Here is a 23845-nt window from a genome sequence, read left to right as displayed (position 1 = left end):
TAGCCAGGTCTGATATACCGGTGGTGATGCAGTACACAGGGAAGTCCAAATGCAGCTACCAGAGGAATAGCCGGGTCATATACAGAGAGCGCTGTACACAGGGATGTCCAGAAGCCGCAATCAGATGAATAGCCGGTTCATATACAGATAGCGCTGTACACAGGGATGTCCAGAAGCCACAATCAGAGGAATAGCCGGGTCATATACAGATAGCGCTGTACACAGGGATGTCCAGAAGCCACAATCAGAGGAATAGCCGGGTCATATACAGATAGCACAGTACACAGGGATGTCTAGAAGCCACAATCAGAGGAATAGCCGGGTCATATACAGATAGCACAGTACACAGGGATGTCCAGAAGCCACAATCAGAGGAATAGCCGGGTCATATACAGATAGCACAGTACACAGGGATGTCTAGAAGCCACAATCAGAGGAATAGCCGGGTCATATACAGATAGCACAGTACACAGGGATGTCCAGAAGCCACAATCAGATGAATAGCCGGTTCATATACAGATAGTGCAGTACACAGGGATGTCCAGAAGCCACAATCAGAGGAATAGCCGGGTCATATACAGATAGCACAGTACACAGGGATGTCCAGAAGCCACAATCAGAGGAATAGCCGGGTCATATACAGATAGTGCAGTACACAGGGATGTCCAGAAGCCACAATCAGAGGAATAGCCGGGTCATATACTGATAGCGCAGTACACAGGGATGTCCAGAAGCCACAATCAGAGGAATAGCCGGGTCATATACAGATAGCGCGGTACACAGGGATGTCCAGAAGCCACAATCAGAGGAATAGCCGGGTCATATACAGATAGCGCGGTACACAGGGATGTCTAGAAGCGATGGTCAGACTAGCCAGAAGTAATACACAAAGAAGCAGGATAACACACAGGAAAAGGGCACGAGGAAGCCAGAAGCAGAGGTTGGCAACCTATTGCTGTGACACAGGCAAAGTGTCAGAGCGTCTCTTATATAGGAAAGGAGATATGATCACATGAGCGCAAGGAGCCGGAGTGAGGCACAGGTAAGATTCTTACAATATGGGAGTCAAATATCCTGTTGGCTACTTAAGGCAGGGCAGGGCAGGACATGATGGCTCTGGTAAGTGTGTGCAGTATCTTAAGGAACGTGATAGACCTGTGGGCTGGTGTAATGTGATATGTTTAGATTGGCTGGTTTACATTAATAAATGCTGCGGCATTGCTATCACAAATAGCAATACACAAATATATGCGTTTATTTTTATATAGATGCAGACTAACTGGAATTGGTATTTATGATTATGCTGGCTATAGGTCTTTACTAGTTAGAATTAGGACACTGAATTGGTCTAATGGAAAGGGGGGATTGTTAATATGGAGGGCTACCCTCCATCTCCCATCTTGGTAGTGGCATCCCCTGAAATCTATTGAAGACAGGAAGTGGGGCAGCCTCCAGCCACCCACATCGGTCTACTGAGCATGCCCAGACAGGAAGATAGGCTCTCAAACGTTTTCCAGTGACCAGGGCTGCCAAGAGGAATTCAGGGCCCGGGTACAACAAACTCATGGGGCCCCCCCATAGTTGAGTAAGCCCTAAAAATTTTTTGCGCCGCCTAACGGCGGCGCAAAAAACACGACGCGGGTTTGGTCATACATTCAGGGGCGTGTCAATGCGCCATTGGGGCGTGGCTAGCCTAACGACGGTGCAAAAATTTTCGGGAATGTGGTCATACATTTGGGGCCGTGGCAATGCACCGTTGGGCGCATAGCTAGCACATCAAAATCACTAGGTCCTGAATTCACCACAGCGTCACATATGTCCAAGCACTCCTGACTTTTAAGACATCCAGCACCACAGTGTAGTATACAAAGAATGCAGTGTGTACACAAACAGTTCAGTCTTGGCCTGCGCCCACTGGGCTCACCAAACATTGGCATTGTCCCTACTAGAATCACAACATTTCACACACTATGCTGCTCTGTCCTACCTGTTCTTCTCACTTTCTCCACCCGAGGCTGCTGGTTTCTTTAGTTGTGGCTTGCCTGGATCTTGGAATGTAGAAGGACCTATTTGGGAAAAAAATGGCTACATTTAGAAAATTTCAGTCAGACGCAGCGTTAAATCAATAGCACCCACGATTAATAATTAGGCCTTCCTCCAGCCCCAACATTAAAATAATAGAATTCACATGTAATAAATAAACCTATTTCCCGTCATGCAAACAGCCTAGCAATACCTATTTCCCGCAACCATCACTGCCATTAAATAATTCATAGTCACATTTAATAAATAGACCTCATCCTCCCCAAACTCACCTCCACATTCAATAGGCCCCAAATCACCCCATCTTAAATTAATAATCCCCACTATTAAATTGCCTCACCATCACCCTACAAACAAAATAGCGCCCATTAATTAGCCACCACCTACCGCACACACACTACATTGCAACAAGCCCCATCACAACTACACTGCGCCCTCCATGCTGCTTTCCCCCCTTTTTATTCACTCTGTGCCTCTTTGCCCCTTTTTTTTATAACTCTGTGCCTCTCTGCCGCTGTTTTCCTCCTCTGTGCCTCTCTGCCCCTGTTTTCCTCCTCTGTGCCTCTCTGCCCCTCTTTTCCTCCTCTGTGCCTCTCTGCCCCTCTTTTCCTCCTCTGTGCCTCTCTGCCCCTCTTTTCCTCCTCTGTGCCTCTCTGCCCCTCTTTTCCTCCTCTGTGCCTCTCTGCCCCTCTTTTCCTCCTCTGTGCCTCTCTGCCCCTCTTTTCCTCCTCTGTGCCTCTCTGCCCCTCTTTTCCTCCTCTGTGCCTCTCTGCCCCTCTTTTCCTCCTCTGTGCCTCTCTTTTCCTCCTTTGTGCCTCTCTTTTCCTCCTCTGTGCCTCTCTTTTCCTCCTCTGTGCCTCTCTTTTCCTCCTCTGTGCCTCTCTTTTCCTCCTCTGTGCCCCCTTTTCCTCCTCTGTGCCTCTCTTTTCCTCCTCTGTGCCTCTCTTTTCCTCCTCTGTGCCTCTCTTTTCCTCCTCTGTGCCTCTCAGTTTCTTTCCTTACCTTTTGTCAGCTTCTTTCTTTTCTTCTCTTCTCTTCTGTCTTCTCTTCTTTCTTCTTCTTTGGTCTTGTCAGGCTGCGGCGCTCCTCACTGACTGACTGCCGGGCGTGACTTGATGACGTCACGCCCGACAGTCAGTGTGAATGGAGAAGACAGGAGAGGAGGGACGCGGCGCCGCGGTCACGTGAGTATTGATTTTTTTTTTTTTTTTTTTTTATTTCTTATAGCTCCCCCCACCAACGCCCCCCCCCCCTCCCCCTACCCCGCGGGAATTTTTTTTTTAAAAAAATAAAAATACGCAAAATACAAAAAAATAAAATAAAAAAAAAAAATGACAAAAAATAGCAGCAAGGGCCCGGCCCGGGCCCCCTGGCATGGCCGGGCCCGGGTAAAATGTACCCGCTCCCCCCCCCTCTCGGCGGCCCTGCCAGTGACAGATGAACTGTAAAAGATATCATAACTTGAGCTGCATCCTTTTCGTGTTCTCTTACTTATATATAGATATATAAAGTTACCGGAGACAGAGAAATATATTTGAGCAACCTGTTCTCTGACATTAACTACAATATAAGCTTACTACAATCTGCATATATTAATGTACTATAATAGTGACAAGTACATTAACTGCATAAGCTTGTCATACTGCCCGTCTGCTACAGTCAGTATCAACGGTGAGCAACTGTATATATCTATATATCATCTTTTATATCAAGCTCTGAAATAAAACCAACAAATTGGTTAAGTCTAAAAGCTTCTTGTGGTTTAACATCTACCATTTATGGTGCTGACAACTATTACATATAAACAGCACAAGTGCCCTAATAATAGGATTCATGCCCAATAGAAATCACTTATTGTAAAAGTAGATGTACACCACAAATAACTGTACATACAACCACAGCATATAGGTGCATTGCAAAGCCAGATGTATATGCATGAACAGGAATACCCAAAAATAAAAAACCTCTGAAAATCCATTCGGTCATCTTTCAGAATTGTTAAAATTCATATATATCTGCATGATATGCAAACAATTAATCTCACCCTGTAAACCATGTACATACCAAGTCAAGCAGCAGGCATCAACTCAGGTGTAGATATACAAGACCATGTTATGCTGATTACATGTTCCTAAAGCAGAAACAACCAGAACATTTGCTACTGCTGGAATCCCAGGCATGTATCCTCCATGTGAGATCAGTGCTTTACATTACTTATATAAAACGGTCATAATTGGAACCAGCTGCTCAGCAGAGAAGATATTTTTTCCATTGCTTGATGGGAAACCACATTTAAGAAATCCCCCCTTAATTTCCCCACATATACACATAAGTATATTTAGATTTCTAATCAAACGTCACCTGATGCAGCTACGCTAAATTACTAGAAAACAACCACTTCTGCTTTTCAAAAGGTGTAACAGGCTATTAACTGTAGCTCTGCGGGAGGGGGAGAGAAAAACGAAAAATATCCTTGATGGAAAATCACCAAGAAGGAAAACGTATGGCCTCTCAGGTTTACTCCTAGTGGTATATGCAATGACTTTGCTTTAAACCAGTTAGAATACAATTAAATGCTTTTAGAATCAATAAAACGTAAACACGTTTTGGTATAAATATTTGCAATTAAAAGCAGATTTGTCCCCAGTTCCCCCAGACTAATATTTCATAAGCACCTGGGATAGAGCATTCTACCTAGACTGCTATGTTCTAAACTGGGCAGGCTACCGCCAGGCCATTCAGGATTAGAGCTTGAACATGAAGGGGAAGCCAGTCTGCGACTTTTCTGTTTATTGCACAGTTAGCATCAATGCTAAAAAAACAAAAAACCTTGATCTGGTAACATATATGATATAAAGGAGCCAATCAACCCATACTAATTTATACACACACACACATATACATACACATACATGCTCAAATGTACAATGCCAGCAGATTTGAGATGCCAAATCAATTGCAACTGGTAAATGGCTATCAGTCACGCTGAGGTTCAGAATTGTTCTGCCCGCAGAAGCATCAGAATACAGCGCATTCTAGGGATATCAGTGGTGCTGCCAGTTGCGCAAGTTACTTGAAAACTTAACAGACCTTATGCCAACTGGCACACTGTCAGTCACAATTACATGTAACAAGCAATATTTAAATGTGTTTCTTTACTGGCGTTCAAGAGGTCATTGGAAGTCGCCTAAGTTTCCTAAAGTGCACCTTTGCGGTAAACGAAAGTAAATTGAACAGGAGCATTTAGAAATGTTCAACGTTGTCACAAAGCTCCCTACCAGAAATGACATTGCAAATGGCTATAGAGTCATTGGAAACAATGGTTTCCATTTTCAAAGCAGTGTTCATGCATTGTACTATATTTACATCTGCCAGTACAAAGCACAAAGCTGAAGTTAATGGCTAGGAGTCGTGTAGTCCTACTATTTTAAGTATTCTGGGAAGTGTAACAGCCCTATATGTTGATTGTTTCAAAGCGATGATTTTTAGGGTGAAAAGGGACAATATAAAAGGTACAGATCAGTGTTCTCCCCAGAAAATTTTGACAGCTGGGTGGCATTAAAAAGTAGATAGGTAGAGGCAGTGTAATACTTTTCAATAATATTGAAAAATGTTTCCCACACCTGCCATCAGGACTGGTCAGACTGGTGGTCAGTGGTCTAACACACACTGCTGGCTGTAGTGCTCACACAGTGCCTGTACTTATAAGAGAAACAATAGTTTATTCCATTATAACAGGACTCTGTTGGGCTCCAAGTGCCGGGTGGCAAGTAAAAACAGCCGGTTGGAGCACCCGGGAAATAGGTGCTGGGGAGAACACTCCAAATGGAGCAGAATTTGTAGCACTACATGGTGATTAACTGAAGAATCCATGCTACCTTATGACAGATCTATACAATAATCTGTGCCATAATGCGCTGTTCACTGTAATAAAAAGTACTTCTTAATAAACAGTACTTCATGTGTAGCGAACAAGAAATAGAAAAAGGGAACACTTGATGGCCACTATTTTAATTCTGTCTGCAAACATAAATATGAAGCTACTGTGCAATCATCAATACAAAATATGATTACTAAAAGAAAAAAAACAATCATGAAAATACTTACACAAACTTTCCATACTCATTATTTTTTTTCTCTTGAGAATTTTATTGATTTGTGTTGCACAGAAGCAAATAATACAGAAATAAAAACATACAAAAATGAAGTGTTCCCATCAGCAGAGAAACAAGCAAGCTTATATTATGTTGTCAACTAGATAACAAACGTGCACTAGAATCATTTAAACAACTGTATAGGACATTAATCTCTTACTTCTCTTATGTAGGCGTTGCTTGTGACAGTGTCAAGATGTTACAGGAGGAATGCTGAAATTTTAATAATGGATGTGCAAATGAAGAGGGGAAATAGGAGGGACAAAAAGTGGGGACAGGAGGGGTAGATAATTGCATTTTATTTTTATTTTTTTAATAGTAAGTGGGTATTAATGATAAAGTCCTATAACTGCACAAACTCAGACTCAACTAGGAGCTGCCGTATTGACTTATATGTGTAGTATGCCATCTATACCAAGAACAAATGGGTCTCCATGGAAAGCAAAACAATGTCAAAAGCATATTTGTAGAGGTCCACAGATCTCTCACATTGCAAGGCAAATGTATTTGTTCCCATTAAAGTACATTTATAAAAATTCTGCTTCGGCACTGAATTATTCTTTTCAGACTTTTTTTTTTTTTTACACTTTATTTACCAATCATTTCTTGATATTTTCCTTCCCCCACTACTTGGAACAAGTGATTCAATTCTAACATCATGGTGCGCAAGAACATAGCTATGATATTTACACTGCATACTCAAATGTGGCAGCCTAAAGGCCTGTTCACACTGGCTTGTAGTATCCTTTGACAAGCAAAGTGCACGGATTTGCAGTAATTGTGTGTCCGTCCCTCGTTAAGGTTTGTGATTGAGACATTTTATGATAATATTTTTACACAGATCACTGTATGAACCAGAATCAAAAGGACCGTCCTGCTTATGTCCAGCAGAGGAGTTGAACAAACTGGCCCTTTTAAAAAAATAAATAAAGCTGGGTAACACACTACAGGCTTATCACCCAATTATCATGCCACTCACACGATAAACGATTGCTCGTTTCGATATCGCATTAGTGTGTACACTCCCAGGATCATGTTTTATCTAACAAAAGCACATTGTTTCGTTTGACTTGATTTTAAAAACTGACTAAAAATCACTATTGATTATTGAACGATGTCGGGCAAATTATGTAGTGTGGGTCCACTCAAGACCAGCTTTGTAGGCAGATCTCTATGGAGTGTGTTAGTCACAGGGCTAGATTTACCAAGATGCGGGTTTGAAAAAGTGGGGATGTTGCCTATAGCAGCCAATCAGATTCTAGCTTTCATTTATTTAGTACCTCCTACAAAATGTAAGCTAGAATCTGATTGGTTGCTATAGGCAACAGCCCCACTTTTTCAAACCCGCAGCTTAGTAAATCTAGCCCACAATCTTTTCAGCAGATGTTCATCAAGACTTTCACTCCTTGGTAAAATTGTTACAGATATCGCTGGGAAGTTTTCTGCAGTGTGCACCCAGCTTAATCATTTGTTGATGTGCAATACACAGTAAAAATGCCACACCTAAAACCATATGCAATATTTTGTTTCAAATATCTCTTCCTGTTTCAGTTATGTAGATCAAAATATAATATAAAATTTAAAGGTTGACCTTTTAAGGAACTATGAAATTTCACTTCCTAACTAAATTTATAACACACTGTTTTATAAAAAGAATCATTAACATAAATTATGAGACCTAAAAATATGTTAAACATCCTGTAAAATATATCCTTATAATTTATTTGGAAAGTACTGATGTCACTCCAGCAATATATAAGTTACTTTGAAATAGTTCAGGGAAATGTATAATTATTAGTGAAAGCAACAGATACCTAGATACAGCGAACAAACACTTCATAAAGCAACTTACTCTGTTTTAAATAGAAGTCATCTTGGAGTTCCACGATATATTAAAAGTACTCGCAGCTTTGCACTTTCAGATGGTCATTGGACTAATCTGCGGCTTATATTCTCTTTACATTTTCTCATTGTATTATTATGTTATTATATACATGTCCCATATTATAACATGTATTTATTGTAAATGGTTGTAACAATTGAACAAACACAGAACATAGTTGATCACAAATTCATATAAATGAAAAGGATCTCCAGCAGTTGCAGAATTGCTAATTCCTTGATTCCATATGGTCAGTGTTTAACCTTTAACAAGGATGAGGGCTTAAAGTTCTTTTACTCCCCCTGAATTTATACATTAGAATGGCTTGTTGAGCAGGAACCTCTTGTGACACTTCTTAAGGAATGCAAATAAAGTTGATCCTGCTAGCTAAGCAGTAATTTGAATATATATTTTTATTTTGCATTGCTTTTGGAAAATTTCCTTACATTTCTGCATTCACTCTTATTTTTATCCACACATGTTGAACCATTGCAATACACTATATTTTGAAAGACATAAGTGCTCTTACCCTAGTAGTCAGTGCAATGCTAACTTGCAACACTTCTGTTCGACAAGTATTTTAAAAGTACTACTAACTATGGAAAAGCTGCTTTATATTAAGCAGCAAGTTACTCACTATTGCAGAATAAAATCTATCAAAGTATTAATGCAGCATTTTATTTATATAGTTCCACTGGGTATGCAAGCTGCTCTTTAAAAAAAAAAAAAATCTGGATTAAATACCTGGAAATGGGTTTGTTCCAGATGTTCCAGTTTCCTTCCACACTTCAAAACAAACTTGTAGCTTAATTGGCTTATGACAAAATGGACCTGGAATATATATGTGTGTATGTACTAGGAAATTTGGACTGTAAGCTCCAATAGGAAAGTGAATGATTACATATTCTCTGTACAGCCCCGTCCAATGATTGGCACTATATAAATAAACAATAATAATCTATTTGCCAGAATCCAGCATGGTTCTGACAAAATTAACATGCATGTGTTTATGGTAGAGAAATTAAACTGTAATCTCCACTGAGGCAGGGATTGAAGTGAATGAATATAAAGTCTCTGTAAAGCGCTGTCTAATATATTGGTGCAAAATAATGGCTAATAATAGTTTCTCGCTATTGTAACAGTAAGGGAATTGGAAGTGAAGCTTCAAGAATCTGACTGACTAGTTTACAGTCTTATAAGTGAACGTGATACTCCAAAGATTTGTTCATTCAAATACAGGGACATGGGCAATAAGGTTTGATGGGAAATTTCTGACCTGCGCTTCCTTATTATTTAACTTTTTTTTCATCCATTTTAGCAGATTTTTAATAATTGGCTACTAAAAACAAGCTCTCCTGCAGCGAAACATCAGTTATTATTTTTATTTATAAAGCGGCACAAGGCTTCTGCAGCGCCCAACGTTGGGGGTAGGTTTCTGTATGCTCTAACACAACAAAATAACAAAATTACATTGTTAGCAGATCAATACTTCTTTCATGTACTGTCACTAGGCACACGCTGGGCAGTTCTTTGTAGTATAACTATATATAATAAACTGTTCAGTTATCAGCATACAGACATGACGGCATGTTACATGAACAACATTCCTGTACAATAGAGTACATTTCTATAATACAGAGAGATAACACAGTAACACATTTAGTAACAGCGCCACCTGCTGTCCCTCCAGTGTAGTCACTCAAACAACATTATGTCTCAGTCTGTTGTAATATCTCAACAGCCCTTCTCAACAGATGAGGCTTAATCCACTAAACCCATCTTTCTGGATAGTCTGTAATGGCTTTTCTCAGGATTAATGCACTAGTCGATCTGTCCTTTTGCTCCTCACATTCCACCGCTCTTCTGCAGTAGATTTCACTCTGTCTGGGCGCAGCCTGCACCCCTTCTCACAGTGGCTGTTTCCACAAGTTTTCCACATTAGCTTTATATGAGAGTGCTTTACCTTTGTTTTTTATCACTGGTTGACCTTACTCCATCTACCCTGTACTCCTCCTGTGTCTCTTCATCTTTGATATCTGGTTTGCAGCCGATTTCAATCTCTTGTTCAGTAGCTGCATTGCTTGTGTCTCTGGAGTTAGTGTTCTCTTATTTATCCAGACCTGCTGGAATCATAACTTAATTTCTCAGTTCCTCAACAAATATGACACAATTGCTTATAGTTAGTTGTGCTGTTTTTGAATTTAAGATTCCGAATCCTTTGTAACATTCACTGTACCCAACAAGAACCCCTTCCACTGCCTGATTTTGCAGTTGAGACACCTAGGGGTAAATGTATCAAGCCGAGTTTTCTGGCGGGTTTGAAAAGTGGAGATGTTGCCTATAGCAACCAATCATATTGTAGCTATTGTTTTGCAGAAAGTAATAAATAAATGATAGCTAGAATCTGATTGGTTTTTCAAACCCGCCGTAAAACTCTCAGCTTGATACATTTACCCCCTAGACAGCATTAAAGAACTGCAACTGAGAGCCCTGTGTCCTAGTCGTCTGTGCCACACATGAATACAAGTGTGTTTCTGCTTTGACTGTGGCTAATACTTTTCTTCCATTCTAGATAATGCACATGCTATCTTGGAATTTAATAGTAAGTCCTTTAGCTGCCATGCACCTTACAGACAATAGCCTGCCTTCCAATCTGGGAACATATAATACACCTTTTAATGGTATTAATTTCCATGCTTTGCAGTCATTTTTTTTTAAATGTCACTTTTATTAAAGACAAAGCTCATCGGATTTTGTCTTTAATAAAAGTGCCATTTGAAGAAAATGACTTAAAAGCGCCGGGAATCGGTGGTTCCATAGTAAATATGGGCCTGATTCATTAAGGAACTTAGGCAAGAAAATTCTTACTTAAGTCTCCTGGACAAACCATGCTAAAATGCAAGGGGTGCAAATTAGTTTTCTATTTTGCACATAAGTTAAATACTCTGTTTTTTCATGTAGCACACAAATACTTTATAGCTTATTTGTATACTGAAATTTAAAGTTGATATTTGTGTGCTACATTAAAAAACAGACAGTATTTAATGTATGTGCAAAATAGAAAACTAATTTGCACCCCTTGCATTGTAACATGGTTTTGTACAGGAGACTTAAGAAATGTCTTGCCTAAGTTCCTTAATGAATCAGGCCCTATATCTCGTAGTCTCAGTCTGTTGTAATATCTCAAAAGTATGCTCTAATACAGCAAAATAACAAAGTTACATAAGTACATATAGATAAGAACAATGGGTACACATAAGCAGAATAATAAATGCATGAAAGACAAAACAGGGACATAAAGGAGGACAGAGTGGGTAGCCATGAAACATAGGGTAGAGGACATTCCTCGTGAGAGGTTACATTTTTAAATGGAGGGGGTAATAAGAGACAAAAGGAGCAAATGGGACAATAGCCATAGTTTGGTTCACTATGGTGCACAGGTCTGCAAGAGGCCAGGATGAATAATGATGCATAATGCATAATAATAATGCATAATAATAGGGATGCATAATGTTGCAGAGGCCTAGGTGGCACAGAACTCTGGAGGGTGCAGATAGTGCAGAGGCAACAGCCAGGGTGGTGTCGGGGCCATGATGGTGTCTGGGCCTAGGTAGTATAGAAGCCCAGGAGTAGAAAGTGTATGACAATAGCAATGTAATTAAAGGGGTAAAACAACAGTAAGGAAATGCTATGGCAAAGCAATATTATTGCAAGGTTATGGTACAGCAGTACAATGGCAAAAGCAATGCTGTACAATAATGGTGGAATTAAGAGCAGTATAAACAAAGGCAAGGCGACAGTATTGGGGGGGGGGGCAGTAAGTATCAGGAGAGCTGTAAAGGGAATAGGCAAACTGAGGGGGGAGGTTCCTAGTGCCTGGAACCCCCCCCCCCCAAACCTGGGGCACTGTATACTTGAGGTGGCTGTACCCTGCCCCCGCTTCACACAGCTCTGCTTGAAAAGGGAGAGCTGCGTGCACATAACAGTAGTGCACGTAGCATTGCCCATGTATATTATGGGGATAGGAAAAGTTGGAGAGCAGCCAAGCAGTGTTAAAATTATAGCCACACCCCCATGCATGCTGGTCACGCCCACTGGCGGCGTGGTGTGGAAACCCCTATCTACAAATCCTGCGTTTGCCCCTGAAGAGAGGCACAGGAGTTAAGTGGTAAGAAGGGTAGATGGTGACAGAGTTTGTGGAAAGCATAAGTAGTAAATAAAAGGGTGAGGGTCAGAGTGAGAGCAGGAGTTGTGTATGAGGCAGGGAAATAAACAGAGACAACAAAGATTTAATGACCAAGTTACAAAGTCCAGTACAGTGAAATAGGAAGTTAGGGCTTATACGCAGACCTATAAAACATTCCCTCACGTTGAGGAACCCATAAAATATTGTAAGCGAATGGAGCCACACACACAATTCTGACAATTGTTCACTTTGCACTGTGTCAATTTCAACATTGCCTGCAGTGTTCACAATTGTTGATGCTCAGTAAAACATAATGGCGTTTTATGGGAATGCATGTCAAAGCACTATATATAGTACACTATGCTGCAGCCCAACTTTAAAATATTTTAATGAAAGTGTCTGAAAGCTCCCCTGTAGCAAGGTGAAATGACCTACGCTTCATTGAGCGTTGTGTTTCAACTCCCGTGTGTATGTAGCCTAAGACATAACGGTGTATTTAACCTTCTTGTATAGGTGTCTGCAAATGAAAATTGTTGCCATTTTTTAGCTGTTCTTTAATAGGCGTCACAATATGGTTTACGCATTGCTCTTTTCTTTTTTACATGCTGATGAAACAGCTACCTGCATATTAAAAGAAAAATCTTAATTTGCTGTAGAGGTACAACACTGAAATTGCAAATTAAGTACAAAATCAGATGGATGAGCGATTTCTGACAGTAATTATTTCCTGTATAACAATCTATTCATTGCTTCTTAAGAGCTAGAACAGGCAATAAAATCTCAGCACACTGTTTTTCAATCCCATATTTTAGCCCTCAAGAGTCTACGTCTATTTTTTCCTATGAAGGATCTGTAAATGGGTTCTGTATAAGGGCCTTTACCCAATGACATTGCGTTAAAAAAAAAAAAAGAAAAAAGAAAAAAAAGGAGTGCCAAACCACATGTGAAACCAAACACTGAATATGCACTTCTCATGAGGTATACCTGAGGTTCATATATAATGGATGTTTTTGCATGTATTTGCCAATGTGTCCAGAATGCTGGCAGCACCAAGATTGTCACAATAATTCTATGGGGCTTCCAATGTGTATATTACATGTAGAAGCCCCATCAATGGCAGAAGCTCCATACATGCAAAAATAAGAAAAATAGAAAGTGTAGGTCATGACCCACTTCATTCCTAAATTCCTCAACCAGCCTAAGCAGTACTTGGCATGGGCTGGATCCCACTAAAACATGGAGACAACAGGGGTGGGACAGCATGGGCTGCAAGTAAGTGTAACACAAAATAATAATAATTAAAAAAAAAGTCCCAAAGTCAACCGACCCTACAATGAAAAGCTTTGAGGACCGGTGTAATGAGGAACATCGGGACCCCTGGAGTGGTGGTGGTCACTTCCGTGGTCTCAGACCCGGTTCCATTATATTACAATAGTGATAACATTTAAATAAAATACTGGAACGATTGTAAATAATCTTTTATCGAAATAAAAACTCTCCATGCCTGTGTTGAAAAATTATTTGAATGTCTGTTAATGGTAAGGGAAAATAATAACAAATGATGCGGAGGCATATTCATGTTAATGGCACATTCATTTCAATAGAGCTTTTTCATGTCACATACAACTCCATTGGAATTACTGGCCAATTGTAATGAATGGGCAAAAAGCAGCAAAACGCTGGTGTAATCTCTCTTGTTCACCTCAAGTGAGTATGTACACAATGTGCTACCATAGAGAAAAATGGACTTGTTGAAGTGCAGAGACATGCTTTGAACGCACAGAAATCAAGCAGCATCCAGGAAAAAAATGCAACTGCAACACATATAGACAGAAGTATGAAGACGATCAGGGCACATAGAACAAAATGTGCTATATCTTAACATGCACTTGCATTTTCAGGTGCGGCATTCAAATGACACTGGGTAAGGGTCCTTAGGCATGTGCAACTGAATGTATTTTTCCTTCATTCATCATCATCACCATTTATTTATATAGCGCCACTGATTCCGCAGCGCTGTACACAGAACTCTTTCACATCTGTCCCTGCCCCATTGGACCTTACAGTCTAAATTCCCTAACATACACACATAGTCAGACAGAGAGAGGGGGAGGGGGGGGGGGGAAGAGACTAGGGTAAATTTTGATAGCAGCCAATTAACCTACTAGTATGTTTTTGGAGTGTGGGAGGAAACCGGAGTACCCGGAGGAAACCCACGCAAACACAGGGAGAACATACAAACTCCACACAGATAAGGCCGTGGTTGGGAATTGAACTCATGACCCCAGCGCTGTGAGGCAGAAGTGCTAACCACTTAGCCACCATGCTGCCCACATTCATTTTATATTTACATTTATACACTTATTCAGCCAACACAACACCTTCGATAACCTATAATTGTTCAAACCACACAAAGTGTTAAAGTCCTATGCCCACTGGCAGTGACATATACATTGTACATGAACACGTGTTAATCATGCATGCAATGGCATTAAAACAAGTCTGACAATGGAACCCGTACTTCTTTTTTTTTTTTGGACAGCATTTGTGTTGCACTGCGACACGTTTTTCCAAATGTCTTTTGTTCTATATAATGCGTGCAAGTTAAACGCATTTAGGTTAATGGAGTGACCTCTGAAGAACTCCTGAAGACAAGTAAAACATGTTACTTAATCACTGCATGTCAAACATTTTCATTAGACATGTGTTTTTACCTGAAGCGTGAACACAAATCAAACACCAGTAGGTATAATTAAACTTGTTTAATGATTTTAGCGATTATATGTATTTATACCACCAACAACTTGAACACATTACTGAAAGCATCAAAAATAGGTAAAAATTCATCTTGTCTTTGGGAAAGAAAATGTATATTTTTAAAAATGATTAAATATCACTAACAAAATAGATAGATGGGTTTATAAGGAAATAATTTAATCCAAAGTAAAGCTACATTAGTCACATTGTCATGTTTTAAATGAGAAGTACTTAATATGTTTGTTTTGCATTGAAATGCATATATCAAGTTACATTTTTGGAGCAATCTACTATTCTTTACTGCTGACTTGCAGAAGACAACTTACCTTTCAGAAAGTGTCATGATATAGGTTTGAAATAAACTTACACATGGAAAGTGAGATACTACTTCTCTGCAAAAAGAAATCTTACAGGTACTTGAATGATAGATCATTGTGCGTTCAATTATTCTTCCATCTGAGCTGACTATATAACATTGCATAATATTATAAAAATATAGATTTAACAAATGGATATATTTTGTTGAATGGTAAAGCTCTTCTTGTTAGGTAAGCTAAGAGCGCTTCCCAGTGCGATAAATAGGTTTCATTAAAACATTATGGCTTGGCGAAGCCAGATCAGTCCTCTGCCAGTTTTCATGATAATCTGTCCAGTTAGCGTTACTGCCGTCTTTTTATCTATTTTTTTTTTTTTTTATCTCTACATACAAACACAAAATCAAATGTGACAAAACATATTAGGAAATACCCTGTCCTCAGAGTAAAATCATTTCTGGCCATAATTTTTAATGATCAATTATGAAATAAGCAAAAAAAACCAAACCACAATATTTTAAATATAGCTTATTTTACATATGGCACAGTAGTTATCACTGTTGCCTCATAGTGCTGAGGTGAGGTCATGGGTTTGATTCCTACCATGGTCCTACCTGTCTGGAACTATATACTAAAAATAAATAATTATTAGCCTGATCATTTACCCATCCATAGTCAAAAATACCTCCATTAAGGAGATTACTTTTACATTTCTTTCAGTCATAAGAGATCAAAGCTAGCAATCTGTCTGCGGTATTGAACGATTTGCAAATAATTACAGAAGATCAGACAACAAATGTAGAACCACACTGTGGTGAGACCTGAGTTGTGAAATAATTGCCATTGACGAGACATTGTTTATACTGATGCACTTATGAATGAATATGATTGATGAAAATAAATAAGGAACATATCATTATTGTATAACAATGAAGGTTTAGTACTGACATACAAGGATTAACACTGACCAGAACTCTTTGTATCATGGATTTTCTGCGACTGTAGCAACATGCCCAAAATATACTAAATTATATCTGTGTCTTTCCTTAAACTTCCCCCTGGCAATCCAGTATTATTAAAATGATTTAAAAGTGCACTTCGCAGTAGCTGTGGAAAAAATACTTAGTTATAACATTATTATTGAACAGAAATGTATTACTATATTTTATTTACAAGGCACCACAAAAAGTCTGCAGCGCCATACATGAATTTTACAATAGTATACAAGACCGCTACGATTCATTGCACTTTACATAATGCATAAAAAATTATACAAAGACCAGACATCTACTAATTAACTTATTACACTTGTGTGAAAACCCACTCTGTGAACTTGGACTTGAGCATATAAGATATAAGAACTTTTGCATTCCATTTTTCTCTGTCTACTGAACTGTTCTCATCGGGCAGTGTTAGTTTATTGTACTATTGTTCACATCTACGTGCTATTAGATTTCCTGCGTATTTTAGGTTATTGACTGTGTGGTAGAAGGGTTTATTCTTAAAAGTCGCCAGGTGGAAGAGTTAAATAAAGATAAGACAGGACAAGAGGTCTGGGCTAAACACGGAGAGTAAAACTCCATGTCATCCACTCTTGTCCTCTAGTTCTCAAGGACATGGCATTATAGCACTCTGGCCCAAACTCCTAGGCACCCTCTTCCCCAGGGAACCAATGGTCACCAGTGGGCAGGACACTCCAGAGTTAGCTGGTCATATTACCACCAATCACCAGCGAGTTACCACCCTAATACCCTCTCCATTAGCTTCATGACCGTGGGAATATTCAGTGATATATAAACTGTGTTTCTGTGGTCTATGACTGTATCTTGTGTGGTGACTAAGAACTGCGCTTCTGTCTCGTGCCTATGCTGTGCTTCTAGGGTATTACTCTGCCTGTTTTGCCATCTGTCAAATAAAACCACGGTTTGGTTACAACAATTCGCCTAGGTGATTTTTGAACAAACCCACCCAGATGCACGGTCCTCACAACTTGGTAATAAAGATCAAGTTATTTACAGGACAGCAAGTGAGTGTGATGGCAATATCCAATGTGAAGTAGGCCGGGGGTCAAAAATACATGGCTAAGGAAGAAAGCCTAGAGGTACAAAGGGTAATGCCATAGTAGAAGGAGAACACAAGGAAGAGGGCATTGCTCATGAGAGCTTATATCCTAAAGGGAAGGTGAAGACACAAATAGGGTGGCACCGAGTGGGGGAGTTAGGAGGAGGGACGATAGGTTTTAATAAAAAAATTGGTTTTAAGGGCACACTTGAAGCCTTGGAGAGTAGAGGCTAATCTGATAGGGTATAGGAGATCGTTACACAGGTGGGGAGCAGCCCAGGTGAAATCCTGGAGTGGGAAGAGGTAATCAGTGTGGTAGTGAGGTGGTAATCATTGGCAGAGTGGATGGGGCAGGAAGGAGTGTGAGTAGAGATGAGGTTGAAGATGTATTGGGGGCGATGAGACCTATAGAGGAGAGAGCAGCAGAGATAGCCATGGGAGAGAAGGATAAGGTGGGCAGCAGCACTGAGAATAAACTCAAGAGGGGCAAGGCGGGAGTTAGGTAGGCCAGAGAGAAGAAACTTATAGTAAGCAACGCAAGAGATTATGACGGAGTGAATAAGTGTTTGGTGTCTTCCACAGCGAGAAAGGGCTAAATCTTGGAAATATTCTGGAGGTGGAAGCAACAGGATTTGGAGAGGGACTGAATGTGAGGTTTGAAGGAGAGGGAGGAGTCGATGACCCCTAGTCAGACACAGAAGAGGGTAGTGTTATCAACTGATAGAGAGAGGAAGGGGGTGAAGGAGCCCTGGGGAGGAAGGCGATTATTTCAGTATTATAAATATTGAGAATTGTTTATTTTTGCGCTTTTCTTAGAACTGTCTTGAAAAAAAAATTCTGAATAAGACTTTAACTTGTCCAAAGACCAAAAAAGAACTGCACCAATATGAAGAGATAATGAAAAACATATTTATTGTTTCATGTTGGTGGAAAGCTTCAGGTATGTGTAGACGTTGGCTTCTTAACCCCTCTGCAGTCTTAAATTCAAAACAATAATTTGTGTCACAGTTTACTCCCTTAAATGTTTCTATTAATATAAAAAAAATGTCGATTTTCTCCCTTGTCAGCTGTGTTCTACATGTATTTGACACAGAAATATTTTCATATATATTGGTCTAAAGCTAAACCCAGCAAGAGAGATTTCAAAAGAAAGAATGTTGTTCAGCTTCTCAGGGTGCCAGTTCTGCAGAAGAAAACATCTATTACAATCTTCCAAAAAAATGTCACATTGCCTAAAGCAACCCCTTCCTTAGAGATGAAGTACACGTCTACCTCGCTTTTTGGCAGCAGCACTGGGTACTGCTGCAAAATTCTCGTACATGTCAGACTACGTCCATAAGCACTATGAATATGTCACCGTAGCAGTGACACTGCTGACAGATTACAATACAGAATAAACCTCAATGAGCGTATAGCCAATAGGAGATACAGATTTTTATTTTCAGAGTAGAGTTATAGAACGGGAATAATTTTTCTAATCATTGATGAACATCTCAAGACATTAGCAATCTAGAACTTCACAGTTGTAAAATGTTCCTGTTAATTGTAATATTAATCATTTACATATTCCTACCGAATTAACCACTGCAGAGATGTGCATCAATTTGGCCTGTGTCAGCTGCCCCTTGACCAGAACTGGTGCTAGGATCTCCAGCATCCCTCTACTTCCTATGCTGTAGTTTGCGCATGCACAGTAAAGCATGAGGCAGACTGACAGACACACCCAGGCTTAGCGTGTTCCGCCAGCCTTGACTGTGACACGCGTGTATAAATTGTGAAATTGGCCATTATCTTTGTCCCTTTACAACATCACCTGTCAAAGATAACCATATATTCTACTACCATGTCCATTTTAAGACATAACTCATCCATCTCAGAGAGTAACAGAATATATTTCAAACTTGTTTTATATAGTGTGTTTAAACAATACCCACAGCTTCTATACTTCAATCCTCTGTTCATCTATCTTATTTTTCTCTCACTACCCACAGTACATCCAGGTGTGGCTCTAACAATACATAAACACACCTGCATATGGCCACGCTGATGTGCTTCATAGACCGGTATAAAGTTGTCATACTCCCAGTGTCTATATCTAGCTTCTATGCTAATTCAGGTTCAACGAGCCCTCACTTGTAGCTCAGAAGGAAACCAGAAGATCTAGAGGGAGAGATGGAAGTGCCAGAGGATTCTTAAGATATACTATTAACTGTTACCATGGAGTGAAGTATATGTGAAATAGGTGGTTGTAATTTTTTTTGTCAGAAACCACCCTGTAATATAAATCTGGTAATGGGATGTATCAGTGGAGAATAAAAAAGAAATTGGGGGCTGTCTGTTCAATTTATAACTGGCACTGTGATTATTTCAGCCAAAACTCTTCTCCATTCTCTCACCATATACCACCACAAACACTGAGACCTCTTCTTACCTGGCATTCCAGTCACTCATCTATCGCTGCTTCAAACCATCCTAAAGGCCACAGCAAGACCGATCTTCCTCTCTCGATGCTCCACATCCCCAGCACAATTCTGCTAATCCATACACAGGCTCCCTGGGTCCTCCAGAATTTTATTCAAATGACCCATTTTTACCTCCAAATCACCACTCCTTCATACATATCAAAGCACATATTGAAATGCCGTCCCTCATGTCTTCTTAGATTTGCCTCTGACCTGCTTCTCGTCTTGTTCTGGTAACCACCGCCTATAAGTCTTCTCACATGCTGCTACCCACTTACGGAACTCCCTACCGATCAGACTCTCCCATAGTCTTCAAACACTCTCTGAAAACCCATCACTTTATTAAAGCTTATCCTACTCCATCCTATCCTGCTCACTGGTACACATCACATCTGTTCCAATCACTACTCTGTGCCATACTCACTCCTCCTGTCTCATCTGTGCTCCTTTCCCATTAGATTGTAAGCTCTCTCAGGAGCAGGCCATCCCTGCTTTTTGCTTTTATGTCTGCATTTATTTTGTCTACCTTGTATGTCTCTGTGTTTCCCACTGTACAGCGCTGCGGAGCACTATGGTGCCTTACAAATCAATGACAATAATCATAACATTTCTCTGCAACGTGCGTCTTGCAATGGGGGGGGGGGGATATTTCTCTGCAATATGTGGCTTGCAATGGGGGATATCTGTACAATATGTTTGGCAATGGAGGTATTTTGCTGCAATAAACAGATGGTAAAGGGAGGTTATCTCTGTAATATATGCAACTGGCATTGAGCCAACTCCGGTCACTGCTATTACCATAATACTTCATTATATACAAAACGCATCATATATAACATTCTTTTCTAGAAACACTAATGTCTAATTTGTTAAAAGCTAATACTAATGTTTATAAGAATTGTGCATAACCCCTAGTTTAAAATAAAAAAAATATTTCTGGGATTTATTTTAGATCACATGGCCCTGCCTCCTCAGACACCTCTAATATCCTTATATTTCATAGTAGGGGATGCATTATGACAGGTCTGGCAACGTGTGGCTCTCCAGATGTTGTGAAACTACAAGCCCCAGCATGCTTTGCCAGGAGATAGCGAGCCGATAGTTGGAAAGGTATTCTGGGACTTGTAGTTTCACAACCCCTGGAGAGCCACTGGTTGCCCAGTCCTGCATTATACCATGTATAATTTTCAGATCTAATATTTAGAAAGCATAAATAGAACCATAATTAGGTTTATTCAACACCTTTCTTCCTGAATATTTAAGGGAAACATAATTCCTTCCAACTTGCACCAATAGATTAGATGCCACATATGATATATAGATATATGAGAAATATAACCCAATTCAAAGCAGCTCTGGCTGACAGAGGACACATAACAGCTGTATGTTATTGTGTATGTCAGCTCTGATACAAGCTTTAGTTCATTTCAGGATAATATTGTAGCTTTGTATCTCAATGTTTGTAAAATAAACATTTCTCTCTTGTGTGTAATACATAGATCATCCCAGGTTTATAAATGTGAGTAATTAGCAACTTTCAATTAAAAGTCTCCTCTTACAATAAAACAGCTATGACCACACAGGCAACTTTTAGTCTCTGCAATTAAATCTCATAAGATTCAATCGGTTAGAAACCACAGTACGACTGTATGCTCGTTAGATTACTCGCCCAAAAGAAAAGAGAAAGCCTTAATGAGGCCTCCATTTTAATAAGCATTTAATAAGTATCTCCTAAAATCTACAGAATAGTCATTATTCACTCATCACATCAACTATATGAAGGAGATTAAGGGCTAGATTTACTAAGCTGCGGGTTTGAAAAAGTGGGGATGTTGCCTATAGCAACCAATCAGATTCTAGCTGTCATTTTGTAGAAAGCACTAAATAAATGACAGCTAGAATCTGATTGGTTGCTATAGGCAACATCCCCATTTTTTTCAAACTCACAGCTTAGTAAATCTAGCCCTAAGACTGTGGCACTCAATCTGAAGGGAACATAGGACCGTGGGTTTCAAAACAAATGATCTCTCTTGTGTAGCCTAACCCTAAGCACATCTGTTAACCACAAGCGAATAAGGGCAAATTAGAAAATGTTGTACTGCATTAATAGCAATTTTAAAACAAGCATAATAAAAATGTGTTTCTCCTAGACTGAACATCACATTAAGTAGAATAGTTAAAGAACTATGGTATGAGTACATGAATATAATGATCAATTCATATTGTCTGGGGTAAGAGAGTCAATTTCCCCAAGTTCTAATGGTTTCCATGCTGTAAAGCCTTGGCAAGATATTCTAAATCATATTAGAAATTAATTTGACGCATGCAGCACTAGAAAGGGAAAAAAGTCAATGCTACTTCACAATAAAAATACTCCAAATTGTTAATGAAATATAACTTTGTTTAGCAATTGTCTTTAAACAAAAATATATTTTGTTTAAAAAATAGGCTACTTTTATCTTAATTAGTTGGCAAAGAAAAACTTACAAAACAATGTAAATTTATTTTGTCACATATAATATCACATTTATGGAACGTGTACTTCAGAAAAAATGTTTAGAGGTCTAACATATGGAAAGTCAAATGACAGCCCAGCAGTACAAATATAGAATGCAATGATTTAAATCAAATTAAAATCACTATAAAAACACACTTCAAAACTATATTTTATCTCAGGTTGTGGTACCTAACCGGCTGCCACAAGATAGTAATGCAAGTTGATTTTATCCTATACAGTCCTACCACATAAAAGGTCTGAAAAATAATGCATATTATTGACAAGTAACTGTTAACACATCACTCCAGAATGTAAAAATATATTAATTTACATTATGAATATGCAGAGCTCAACTAACACCAGTTTAGCAGTTACTTGTAGCTCAGTCTTTATCAGACATTCTCTACTTTAATGAAACAATGTATTAAATATTCAAAAAAGTTCATGGTTTGTTATTTTATGACCATCAAACGCAACACATTGCCAGTGCACATAAGAATTACAGAACCAGCAATTCATTTTCCTAGAAGCTTCCCAAGAGTCTCAGCCATTAAACTGAACCAAATGAAATGCCATTTATAAATACTGTGTCATATATCAGGAGATTATGAGAGCTCTGTGAGGAAGACGTGTTAGTGGTCTATACTTCTTTGCAGAAGTTGTATCCTCTGCAGTAAACCTGATTTTAGGGAATGCACAAAATGCAAAAATAAAATAGTGCTGCTTGGCTAAACGGATTTCTTGACAAAAGCAAAGCATTATTAATGGCTGACTACATGCACTATCCTATGTAATACAGCATGGGGGTGACCCCCAATAACACAGATACACCCACTAATTGCCCGCATAATGACAACAGTGCATGAGCCTATGTGCATTAAAAGAACATGAATAGTGGAGTGTCCCTGAATTAATGCCATTACATTGCAGCTTGCTTATCCAATGAAGAAGGCTGCACTGATCTGGGGAACATGAGCAGACAGTGTCATTGCAGCAGAGGCTCTAGTATAAGTCTACAGGATTACCTGGGCTGGAGCTGGCATGGTCAGTAACGCTGCTGCTGCTGCTGCTGCTGCTGATTCTGTCTTCTCGCACGTTAGGTATAGGAGCTCTGGGGGAGCTCTCGGCAGGAGACGACTGGCAAATATCGCGAGATTGCGCTGCTCAGCCGGCTTCTCGCGGTGTTTGCTGCCAGCTCTACATACATTATTACATTCCCAGCATAGTTACTATGTGACAGCCTGGGGTGGACACTGTAGCATTACAGCTTGGCCAGTTCTGCCACTTATTTATTAAACTGATTTTAGCTCACCTTCATCTGGCTATGGAAATAGGACAATAAGACTGTCTGCCTGTCAGATAACAATCTTATTCTCATAATTCCAGTATTAGTTTGTCTCACCCACATTGATGGAGTGATAGGGTCTTTTAAAACTTAGGGCAGTGATGGCTAACCTGTGACACTCCAGGTGTTGTGCAACTACAAGCC

General features: G+C 39.6%; 1 protein-coding gene across 1 annotated transcript in view; it reads right to left on the bottom strand.

Moving 5' to 3' along the window:
• Positions 1-23476, bottom strand: part of DIPK1A (divergent protein kinase domain 1A) — a 78456-nt gene extending 54980 nt beyond the window's left edge. Inside the window, exon 1 of the mRNA XM_075182368.1 lies at positions 23382-23476. The gene's annotated coding sequence lies outside the window, so the exon portion shown is untranslated. The remainder of the gene's footprint in view (positions 1-23381) is intronic.
• Positions 23477-23845: the final 369 nt, after the last annotated feature.

The sequence above is a fragment of the Mixophyes fleayi genome, chromosome 8 (assembly GCF_038048845.1).
Source record: "Mixophyes fleayi isolate aMixFle1 chromosome 8, aMixFle1.hap1, whole genome shotgun sequence".
NCBI lineage: Eukaryota > Metazoa > Chordata > Amphibia > Anura > Limnodynastidae > Mixophyes > Mixophyes fleayi.
Note: the sequence above shows the minus strand (reverse complement) of the source record. Positions and strands in the feature narration are given on the sequence as shown.